This window comes from Corvus kubaryi, unplaced genomic scaffold, assembly GCF_017639235.1.
Source record: "Corvus kubaryi isolate FWS band 111438036 unplaced genomic scaffold, C.kubaryi_AGA036_p1.0 37300, whole genome shotgun sequence".
NCBI lineage: Eukaryota > Metazoa > Chordata > Aves > Passeriformes > Corvidae > Corvus > Corvus kubaryi.
In genome coordinates this window covers 13,617,177-13,628,440 of record NW_024581093.1, presented here as the reverse complement: position 1 = coordinate 13,628,440, position 11,264 = coordinate 13,617,177, and the positions used below count along the sequence as shown (strand labels likewise).

Here is an 11,264-nt window from a genome sequence, read left to right as displayed (position 1 = left end):
AAGATGGAAGCATGTGTGTGTATATAGGGTTTGCAGATAGTGAGATGACAATTGTTGCATATGTTTTTTTCTTATTGTTTTGAAGACCGCCTTTCCCCCTTTTCGGTTAACCAATTTCCTATTTTAAATAAGAGATTACCCAAAGGAGGAAAAGCTGTCTTCAAATCCAATAGGAAAAGACATGTGCAACACTTGTCCTCCCTTTATCTGCCAGCCCTGTTTCTCCTGACATGCTTTCCTAGCACTGTGGCAAACCCAGAGACCCCGATCCAAGAGATCCTGCTCTGCTACCTATACACATAGCTGCAAGCATGCTAAAAAGCTCCTCCTTCACTTATCTTTAGTTTGCTCTATCGTGTTCAGCTCCACCACCAGCATCAGAGAGACAGGTGCAGAGATTATTGGCATCTTAAAGGAAGAAAAAAGTGATGGCATCTTCAAGGGTATTTTCATTATTAAATCAGAAATTATAAAATTGGACCATGTTATTTTTTAAATAACAAAACATTTGCTCCACAATATAATTAAAACCAAGTAAAGAATGCACAGTTAGCAAAAGCTGTATGATGTGTCATAACAACAAGCAACAATAAAAATTTTCTGAAGACTTATGTGTAAATCTGTATTTATAAAGGAGAAACATAAAAATGAAAAGGTTTTTTCACTCTAATAGGTAGCATTTTATTTGACTTAAATACATGAAGCACATCTTCAAAAGCCAAATTTCCCAACAGAAAACCTCCTCAAAGCAAAGCACACCCATAAAAATAGTCCTCATCTGGTTAAAAACATCAACATCTTCTGAAAAGAGATGTTTTCTTCTAAGAAAGGTACATGAGTAGCTGTCATGCAGTTGAAGAATACAGACTAGCCAGACTATTTTTACAGAGGCATCAAATCTACTTTTAGATCTTTATACCAACTACGGAGCAGGAGAATGAAAATTGTGTTACATTACAGATTATACATGTGTAAACCATTTTCAAATCCAGCTATTCTTACTAAAAATGTAGATCAAAAATTTCAATACCTTTCCCAATATCACAGAAAAAGTCTGCATGATAATTTGTTTCTTTCCACAACAGTTGTATCATCAAATGCAAGTTCTGTCTAACTTAATGGTGGATGTGAGTTCACTGCAGAAGTTGTATTCAGTAAGCAAAAGGTTAATATTCTGAAGTCAATGATTTAGTACCATGACGTGGGAAGTAGCCAATCAACAGTTGGTGTTTGAAAGAGGCTGTGATATATTATATTTATAAAGCAGGGGGGTTGTGGTGATTCTTTTTTTTGCTTGTGTGACGATGATTTCAGTTAAAAGAAAACTAAATTCAACTCAGCCAGCTCACACCTGAAAACAAGATACTGAATCAGTGACAACAACAGACCTGATCATTACAACATTCATTAAGGTCTTCAATTAGTGAACTCAGTGGTGAATGTTGATCATAAAAACACTGGAAGAGTTTATATCTGCAAGCTTGGGCCCTATGAAATTCATGTTTCTCTAAGAGAAAGCCTTTCTCTTTTCAAAGGGTACCCAAGGGGCCCCATTCCTCATTTATACAGTGGGTTCATGGTGGCTACAGAGGGACACTGGATGAAGGTAGAAAGGTAGTGTAAGAAACAGAGGGAGGTGAGCTCAGAGTGCCTGTGTAATTCCTCTCTGTTTTTAGTGGCAGTGCCTCTCCAGACTGCCCCAGTCCACATATTCATAAAGCAGTCATCAATAGCCACAAATTCAGGCCATCCCCAGAAGAGCCCTTTGCTACCTAAACTATAAAGCAAAATAAATTAAAATCCAAACTAACTCAACACTTATCAGAAGCACCTTTTAAAAAAGAATTTAAGAGTTTTGATGCAAAGGGTAACTGTCAGCCAATATTTTACTCCTAGGATTTTATTACGGTTAACCTTCCAAGGATCTGACTTTATATATTCTCCATATGTGAGATTTCTATAGGTGCCAGCAGCAATAAAGGTATTTAAGGGTTGCAGGCATATCCCCAGATTCACCTCAGCTGTGGCAATCTCACAGCATTAACAGATCAGAGAGCAACCCAGAGCAGTTCTAAATGACTAAGACTGTTTAAACCAACTTACAACAGGTATACACACAGGTGGAAGGTCATCCCAAACCCTTGAGAGTCAGCTGCAAGGTGCTCATGATTTCCATGGACTTCGAACCAGCTGCTAGGAAATATTCAGGCTAGAATTTTTTGTTCTGTGTGACAGAGGGTAGTAGCAGTATTTTGTCTATACCTTGCAAGTATATATAAAAATAGAGTATAATTTTAAGATCAAATCAGAGCAGCACCACTGATGCAGTTTAGGTCTTGTAAAAATCAAAGTTGCACAAAAATTGAAGACCAATAAAAATGTTTCCATGGTTCTTTTTTTAATCCCATTGAAAACAATTTTTCGTTGTAAACATTTTTGCTAGCCAAGCACTGCAGCATTGTGCAACTGCATGACAGCCAAAGAGAAACTGATGAAAAGCTGACTAGATTGATTTCATTTTTCCAACCGGAGTGAAATACGTAAAAGGAAATAACAAAATGGTGAAGTTATTTTTACATATAAAAAATGTCCACATTTAATAAACTCACATGGAAACTGCACAACCAATGGTAATGCTTTTAAAATAGATCTACAGATCCCTTCAGCTCTGCATGGAAACAAAGGCAGGAGTGGGTTTCTGCAGCACCTTTCCCCTTCCTCAGGGAGCACAGAAACACCCTCTCTGCCGAAGTCAGACCTGAGCCTGTCCATTCCCTCTCCCCCCGTGACCTCCCAGTTTCTGTGTAGAGGTGTGGCAGGGGGTTACTACTGGAACTCAGAGCTATATTTATTCCCTTGGCTCCCATCCATCACTGTTGCAGAGCAGCCAGAAGGGGAACCAACCAATACAGCATGGATTCTGCCAGAGTTGTGCTGCCAGAGAAGTTAAGAATGAAAGACAGAGGAAACAGAAGATATCAAAATGATTATTTCTATCTCTAAGAAAAGAAGGATTTCCTCCCTTTGTGGATTCCCCTTCTACAGATTAAAACATTTCTTCTTTGCCTTTTAAGAGATCCTGACAGAGAAACCTGCCAGTTTCATAGATCTTCTGCACCTCGAAGGTGGTTCTTCCTGCGAGAAGGAACACGAACAGTGCAGTATCCCTTGCATCTCTCAGGCATTTGTTGGCATTTACGCAGCATTTCTTTCCTCCTCCCAGTACTCCCAGACAGAGAGCCGTCCACAGCAAGCTCTGTGCTGCACAGGGTCCAAGGCAGTACCAGGAAAAAGGGTTAAAGTTTCACCTATTACACCTCCAAGAGCTACTCACTCAATGCTCAGGGGCACGGAAGAATATTATGTTCAAACACATAATCCACTGAATAAAAATAATGGCAATGAAACTCCATTTCAAGATGAAAATTTTTTGGATTATAAAGATGCACCCCGTCACCAACTGACTTTTATAATAGCTGAATTGTGAACTACTCAAGAAAGAATTTTTCAGTATCACAAATACTTTGAAGATTTTAGAATTTCCTTTTGTTCTCCTCTGGGACTAACCTGATACCTTTTGCAATTTTTCAAAAGGAAAAGCCAGCAAGACAACAGTAAGAATATGACTACTCTCACCATGTCACACTCAGGAGCGCAGGCTGCGAGACTCTGCAACAGAAACAGTTAGATTCAGTCTCTCACATCACACTGGAGTGCCCAAGCCAAGAGTCGGTTCTCTTCTGACCCACTGAATAATTAAATGATTATTTAAATTGGAGTAGCCTGAAGCAGGAACTTAAAAAGAAGAGCCAAAGTGTGTTTTTAAAGCACTCACCTGGGATGTGAGAAACTTGATTTGAAAAACCTGATTCAAATCAGATAGAGAGGAACGATCTGAATCCAGCTCTCCAGTGACCCAGGTGCATTCCATAATCACCAGTTCATAATGAAGTGCAGAGATGCAACTCTTTTATTTTGAGCAGAAATTCAATTGTGGACCTGAGAAATCCTTCAAAGATGCAGCATGTTGATGCAAACTAATGAACTGGTATTTTTCAACTGCAATAAGAAAATGGCAGCTAGTTCTGGCCAGAAACTATATTCCTATATTTGGAAAGCCCTTAGCATGCCAAAGATACTACCAAACAAACAAAAGACTGAAATTCTAATCCAGAAGTTGTTGTGGGTTTCCTATTGCTCATTTATCTCATAGCATGTCCATTTATCGCAGGCACAGGCATACAGCTTTATGTGTTAAAGTGAAAAAAAAAGGAAAGATGCTTGAACATTTGATTTTTAAAACAGTAAAGAATATTTCAAAATAGCCAAGCTATTTTAAGAGACATTTTATGGTAAAATCCAAAGGAGGGAGTAGTCAGAGCAGTAGAGGTTTTTTTAGTCTGTATTATGGTACTAATAAAGATACTGGGTTAACTTCTACTAGTTATTTTATTAGCCCTAGGAGGAATTATACTCCTATGGCAAAATCTCAATGAATCAATGAAGAGCAGTTACGTTAAAAAGGTAATAAATAGTCAGTTTATTGCATGATTCAGTTTTGGGTTGCCTATAATCTTTGCATTTTTTTTAACTCAAAAAGTTGGATTCCTTTCTGTACGCGAAATAATGAAATGAGAAAAAGTTTAATCAGGAAACAGTGGAGTTGCACATGTTAGTTACAGTGAAATTAAGAATCGCATGAGATTCACCAGGTAAGGAAGGGAAGTTTTATCCACTGACTCAGTCCTACCCAAACTGAAATACAAAAAGCAGAATTGGATCCTAGGAACAACATCAAACTCAAGAAAATTTTTGCTAAATTTTATGCACTTTCCTGTGAGAAGGGAGATTCATCATTATCCTCAAAAATGCAGCATATATTCCAAGAAAATGAAGGTAAAAGTTACTTGAAGCAGCAATTTCAAAACTCATGCTGCTTTCCAGTATCGAGTCAACCCTCAACATTCAATAACCTCCAAAGTCCCGGTATAGACTGGAATCCATAACAGTGTTCATGCAAACCTTTCAGAAATAAAAGTACAAAGGAAAAAAAAAAGAGAGAGAGCATGTGTATGTGAGTGTTTTTTTTCAAAACTGGCATGGTTGAACGAGGGCACACACCTATGGGAAATCCTTGGCCTCTAGAGTAGAAGGCAGTTTCTACTTCTCCTGTCAATTACAAACTAATGCCAGAGAAGAAAAGGTTTCTCCCTAATTCACTCGATCAACACTTCACTGTCATATCGTTCCCTTGAGTAAAACTGTTATCAAAACTAAAATGTTGCACTGTTTTATGATTTCTGTGGACCCCTGAAGAAACAAGATCTAGGGAACAATTGTTAGGAAACACATGAAAATTAAATGTAACTCATCCATACAGAGATATCAAAAAAAATGTTAGGAGAGGAACATCCAGCCCACCATGTTAGCATTTGTTAATAGAAACCTGACTTTACACCTCCTTGCTTTCTTCACCCTAGCTCTCACATGCTCTTTCTCAAACCTAGGCTTTCCTTGAACTCATTTATCCTCTCCTTGCTGATAATTTATTCCATATGTCCTTTGCATGAAGTTATACTGCCTGAATTTCCTATTTACCCATGTTTCTCTAAATTTTAGATTAAAGAGACCTATCTACATCTATCTGTATCTACCATCGGTATTCCAGTGACGAGATTGATGGTAACAATGTCTGCACAATCTATGGACGCCAACTTATGAGAGTGAAATAAAACAGCATTAATACCACATGCTATCATTTAGAAAAATAAATTTAAGGCCAGGCTGGCAACCTAACACAGTGCTACGACATGGGTTACCAGGGCTAATTCCCAGATCAGCAGGGGCCAGGACTACGAAGGAAGCACTACACATAGCCCTGTTGTGACCAAGTAGACTGTGGTACTTGATAGCAACCCCTTTGTAGCATTGATGAGCTCAACAGGGCTCCCATCCTCCTCACAAAGAACCACAGTGACTGTGGCAGAACATCCCAAAGGCATAAAAAAACAGGAGGAAAAGTTTCTAACAGCACTTATTTAAAAAAAAAAAAGTAACATAAAGAAGCTGTAATGAAATTCACAAAAAGGGTGAAACAAGCTTATCATAACAGGAAGAATCAGGACTGCCATGTACTCCTTTGCACCATGGTACCCTGACCCACCTACGGCTGATGGCAAGGAAGGCTCCCCAGGACATTCCAGGCTGTCCCAAGGCAGAGTAGGGGCCACAGGTGATCCCGTAGTAGTCCCTGCCACCAACCTCCCCTGCAGCCGTCTCGGGAGTGAAAGTCAGCTCATACTCACCTTTTTCTTTCCCTTTCTGGCTTCTCCTGTTCACAAAACTGAGACAGGGCCAAATTTTCCCAAGCAGCCTTTCCCTGCCACTGTGGTACCCTCCTGGGATAACCCCTGCCTAATCTTCACCAGCTTCCACCCTCCTGGCAAGCACTCACTCCCTCTGGGAGCCTGAGATTCCTACAGCTGGACAGTTCAACACTAATGCATGAAAAACGAGCTGCTGGTTCAAAGAAGCTCTGTTGCTTGCCCCACGCCATGGGAATGAAGCCATCATCATTATTTTCAGGCACTGCTACCTGCAGATCTGTCTGTTAATATCCTACCAGGATCGGCAGCGCTGCTTTTTTCATAACATGGCAAATACTTGTAAGGAATTACCTAATTCTGCTTTTGGTTATGTGAGTCTCAAATACTGCAATGCACAATGGAGGAAAGATCAGATATTGAGGCTCCTGTGGCTATTTTAGTTCTGTTTTCCTCATCTGTGTTTAAAAGACAGTCAGATTATAACAAAATTGTTTGTCTTTAATATAGTTCAATTTGACCCGATGAACCCATCTCTTTAGAAAACAATCTCACATGGAGTACTTAGATTAAGACCTGTAAAAAACAGTGACTTCAAAATACTTTCAAGGACCTGTCTCACAATTTTTAAAAAACACAGACAACTAGGCTAATTATAATTACTCCTCTATAATTCTTTTGCCTTTTTGATGCATCTGGTTATCTAGTAAGATGCACCTGAAAATTAGAGCAAATTTAAATTTAAGGGAAAGGTGCCAAATTCAGAATATGGGGAGAATCCTTCCTCTGGGAGCATATTTAGTGACAGCTTTGGTGCAGTTGGACAGAGGTAACCCAAATCCTCCCTCGCTACCCTATTCCCCTGCCTGTTTCCTGATCTGGATCTCTGCTGTCCCTGAAAAGATGCTTCAAATCTCTCACTCAGTGCTTGGCTTCATCGCTTAACCTGCCAATGTGAGTGAAAATGTCATAGCAGTTATTGTGATCCACTCAGATTTCGACAGACGCTCCTCGGTTATTTCTCGTTAAACATCCATCGGATCATTACAATTTTCACTTGTTTCTAGCCAAGGGCAGATCCTGCTCAGTCGCTTGGTCCGACAAAGTTCATGTTCCGTATTCGGCCACACAACTGGAAGTTAGAACCACACAGCTGTACAATAACCTTGAGATTAGCCAATTAAGCATCAGAATTATTTTACTTTTACATATTTTCTTTCAGTAGCTCATCCTTTTTTCCTCGTCCACGAGTATCTGTGCCTGGAGTTCCTTCACTAGAGAAATTTGGATTTCCATCTACAGTTGCCAGAAATAAGTTTATTCATGGTTCTATAAAAGAAAGAGTAAGTATTCTATTTTTTCATCTGTGTTGTCTTTCCCTGAATCCAAATTCCTTGCAACTCAGGGAAATGCAAGGTATGAAAGAGAGGACAAAAAAATAGTTTTTCAAGATCATACTGCTTTTAGCATTTTGAAGAGCCGATATACATCTATTCAGGTATCTGAGAGAAAGTCGAAGATTAAAATTTAAATTTGCTTACAATCCTATTAAAGCACACTAAATCAGAAGATTTAAAAAAAAATGTCTTTAATTGTCCACACTCAAACTAGAAAAATAAATCTATTTATGGCTTTAGTTTCCATTTCATAAAGTTCATATAAATCATGCCTTTTTTTTTTTTTTTTTTTTTTGTCAAGGCACTCTAAAAACACCTGTGCAATTCAAAGTCAACTTTAAGGAAAAATCAACATTTGGAAAAATTACTTCTTACTGATTTCCCTACACTTGATGAAACTTGTGCTTCCCAGGGAATAAGCAGAGCACATTTTAATGGACTAGTGCATTTTCTACATCTGTTCTAATGCAAATCTCTTTGGTCACCTAAGGCTCCATGGTGGGTAAACAACCTAATGTGTCAGCTTTCGGTACTGAAGACCACAATTTCTGATCTCAGCACTGTCTTCATTGCTGCAAGCAAAACAGTGGTACTGATGTTGCAACTTACGGGCTACTCTCTTCTGATAATGAATGGGTTGGGTTATTGGCCTCTGGCATGGACAAAAATATGACAATCAGCCTCTTCATTATATAAAAGTCTACAGTGAAGACAGTGCCAGACAACTTGCTGAGTATTAGAGCTTAAATATGTTCAGACGTCAAAAAGCCCATAGAACAATTCTTTTTTCTTCTTTTCCATTAATAAAGACATAGTCAATTTATCAAAGGAGTTTTAATACAGTGCTTCCATCACAGAGACTTGTATCTTCAGGAAATCATTTGCAAAACACAGCTTTAGCCTGCAAATACTTCACGTTCATTCCCTGCAAAAGTAACAGAGAGGCTGACCTTTCTTGCATCTGCAGTTGTTAATTGTCATCATCGTAACAGCACATGAAAACAAAGTTTAAGTCACTGGCACTTTAAAAACCTCATCATATTAAATCTCATTTACCTGCAGGGATAGAAATTCAGAGTCACGAGCAAAATCTGAAGACAGAGCAGACATGAGAAAGTGCACCCAGTCGCAGGGTTTAGCAACTGTACCGAGACTCTCTTCTCTAGTGCACGTTCTGAAACAGCAATCGAATCTCTCAGCACCTGGTACCAAACTGGAAACATTTTTCTTCTACAACATTCTGAAAACTTTAAACAACTCATCTATGATTCTTTTCCTACAAAGATTAACAGCACATACACTAGAAGATTAATTGAAAATAATTTTTTTTTAAAAAAAGGATAACAGAAAGGGTGAAACAGACCAGACTAGGACAAACAACTCAAGCTATTTACAAATATTTTTATAATGACTAGAAATCATAGAGCCCTCTTTAACTGTCTAACTTAAAAAGCAGTAACAAAAAAACCAAAAACCAAACAAGCCCAAAAAATGCATCATCTGTTGACTGAACACAGGGCCTGATTTTCAAAGCTGCTGAGCCGCCACAACTCCATCTGAAGTCAGTGGAAGTGATGAATGCTCAGCAACTCTGCAAATCAGGCCCAAACTGTCCAGGGCTCTGCTAGCAGCCTAACAGGAGTGGTGTTTAGAGAAGGGGGTTTGTTGCAGAATTGAGGAGGTTCAAAGTAATCTGTCAAAGAAGTGCTGCTACATCCGTGAGTCGTAAAGCTAGCTGGCTCTCAGCTATGGGAAAAAAGTTAATTCATAGGGCTCATAGGGCTTGCATTTGTCAAGGAGCAGGACGTCAGTGCTATCATTATCAGGCAAATCAGCCAGGCGTTTAATGGTAGAATCAGGAGACATTTGCTCTCCACTATCAGAATGACATCATAACTAAAGCAGCCTTCGGCGAGGGGGGAGAGCCGGGGCAAGGCTTGGGCTGCACGCAGACTTTGCACTTCTGCTCGGCTCGCCCCACTGATGGCTGCTCCCCTTCCCCACGAGGCAACTTCCAGCTTTCAGCTGCCTTCCCTCCACAACTTTCCCTCGCAGCATCCGAAACACCAGCATCTGATTTTACAAAATACTTCTAAACCTGCCCAATCCAAAACTGCAATATTGCAAGCCAGACACTCGGTTAGGAGGGGATGGGGTTTACACAGAAGCTACAAATCCACTCTAAAAATTGCTGGTATTTTTAATTACCTCAGTCATCATCATCCTCCGTCAAATGAGGGGGGTACACACGCATGAAAAAGCTAGTTGCCTCTCTGATTTAAGAAGTAACAGCTTAGTTAACTTAGTCAATTTTTAAGCATACACAACCATATACACAAACAATCTTTGAATATTCCGACATATTTAGTGATGATCTATTCGATGACCAGAAACATAACAGCAATACACATTTCCCTTCCACAGTACCCGTAATTATACAAGTCAAACAGCACGAATTACAAACTGTTAATCAATTTTCTTTAAAAATATCACTACAGGTACACAGGCATGGTACAAAAGCCTCACCTTGTATAACAACTGTGAGGGAAAAAGTTATGAAAGCAGACAGAAAACCTAAAATCCCTGAGGCTACAAAAAAATCCCGCTATTGAGAAATAACCCAAGAGACCACATAGGGAATGTACAGCTTTCAGAAGCACTTCTCATCTTATTTGCACTTAACCTATTGATGTACTTATGCAGGTCACTTACTTTTCGGATATGTTTGAACCCTTTATAATCATGCAGATCGCCGCAGTTTTCACTTGGGCTTTTGTTTTTTTGGTTTTGTTTGGGTTTTTGCAAACAAGTTTCATTTAAAGAAGATCCAATTATGCAAATCTGCTCCCGGATAGGTAGTGAATATTCAATATGATGGTGATACTGTAATAGTTCAATGCAACGCACTGTACTGGACAGATTTATGAGGCAACGTCACTACTACGCTCTGGTCCTCGCTGAAGCATCTTGAAGTTAATTAAAGCTGCAATGTCCACTTTTCCAGCCACCCTCCTCATTCAGGTTTACTATTTCAACATCAAACCACCGAGGGGGCCTCCCCCCCTCTCTCCGTACATTTAAGCAGCCTTCCACCGTCAATGAACAATGAACAAAGATTTGAGCGATAGGGGGGGGGGGAGAGAGAAAAAAATCTCCACAGGAATAGTCAAATCCGGTTTAAACAAGTAAAAATATAGTTTCTAATATTAAACTAGAAAAGAAAACATTCTTCTCCAAGCGAACGTGCAGAGGCGCTTAGCCAACCCCTTCAGAAAGGGTCTAAAAGCAGCCAGTCCTTTTTATTTCGAGCAGTGAATGAGCCCAAACAAGGCTTCTAAACTTAATTATGACACTTAAAATAGTCTTTTTCCACAGAAGCGGGCGGCTCGCCGCCGCTATCTGTATCAGCCGGGCACATCAGCTCAGCAAACACGGCCCCTGTTGGATTTATTTTAAACTGCACGGGCGCGGGGCAGGGGCGGGCGCGGGGCGCGGCTGCCCGGCCGCCCGCGGCGGGAGCGCTCTGCGGGGCTGTGCATTCCCT

The 11,264-nt window shown here is 39.8% G+C and overlaps 1 protein-coding gene across 2 annotated transcripts in view; it reads right to left on the bottom strand.

The window, feature by feature from the left end:
* ZNF536 (zinc finger protein 536) overlaps positions 1–11,264 on the bottom strand; it is a 347,905-nt gene that overhangs the window by 331,317 nt on the left and 5,324 nt on the right. The window contains exon 1 of one of the 2 annotated variants that reach the window (XM_042027596.1): positions 10,433–10,950. The exons of the other annotated variant lie outside the window; for it this stretch is intronic. The gene's annotated coding sequence lies outside the window, so the exon portion shown is untranslated. Of the gene's footprint in view, positions 1–10,432; positions 10,951–11,264 lie in introns of those variants that run through there. 2 annotated transcript variants of the gene reach the window in all.